We start from the raw sequence: 1,162 nt of genomic DNA on the forward strand, positions 1-1,162 counted from the left end.
GTCAGGGGGAAGGGGGAGATTAGGATGCCGGTACATACCAATAATGTAGGTATCTCTTCCAGAGGAAGTAATTCTGAGTATGACATGCTCAAATGAAGAGTCCAATTTTAATTCACCACTAAAACATAAGAACGCAAGAGGTTTTCTTACAAGGGCGGCAATACCCCTCTTACCTGCGGTATCACAGTCATGCCGGATCATCTCAAAGCCGCGGATCACGTATTCATGAAGGCTGGAGAGACAGGTTTCGGCCACTATTAGTACGTCAAGGCTCTCCAGCATTTTCTCAACTTCTCCTTTTTTATAAGTTATGCCTCGGCAGTTCCAGTACGCTACTCTGAGGCCGGAGGCGGCGCATACGGTGTTTTGTCTGGCATTCATACTAATGGTCTGTAGTTTGAGCCAAGTTGAGATTGCGTAAGTCGTCAAAGACTCGTTGGAGCCCCTGTCCAAGCTGAGAATTCCTAATGGAATCGGGAATGTTTCCTGTAAAATGTTGAATCAGATTAGTTAATATGCCTAAGAAGACAGCCTCCTCCGTACGCTCATTTCTAGGGCGTTCAGATCTTATATAGGATGGAGAATAGAAGGGTCCGAGATAAGGCAGATATAAGGAGGGTAACTATGTGAATAAAATGGAGAGTGCTGGGTTGAGTGGAATGGAGGATAGCCAAAATGATAGTTATTATTACTATTATAGTATTATCTATTATACTATTATAGTATCATTACTAAACGCTGCGTGGGGGTGAAGATTGACATTGTCCAGCCTACCGTTGGGGGCAAACATGGAGTTATGTATATTCTTAAATTCTTGCTGCCGCATTTCAGTGTCGGAACGAGCATTTTGACTAAAGGTATGAGAGCCCGCTTCCTCATTATTTGCGGATCTATTGGATTGTGCTGCCCTAGTGCGGTTACTTGAATTCAAATTTTCACTACGCGAGGCGTTTGAATTACTGCGATGTGAAGCATGCATCGATTTTTTGACAGCCGATGAATACGAAGGAGATAAGTAATTTGAATTGACATCAGCTGGTGTATTGTTGAGCAAGGCAGAGTAGGGATTATAGTCTGCGAAATTAGGCGAGGAGATCGCAGAAGGGGAAATGCCGTGAACGTATGGAGGAGGAGAACTAGTGGGCCATGAGTTTTTATGTTG

Source organism: Wasmannia auropunctata, unplaced genomic scaffold (genome assembly GCF_000956235.1).
Source record: "Wasmannia auropunctata unplaced genomic scaffold, wasmannia.A_1.0 LD336053.1, whole genome shotgun sequence".
NCBI lineage: Eukaryota > Metazoa > Arthropoda > Insecta > Hymenoptera > Formicidae > Wasmannia > Wasmannia auropunctata.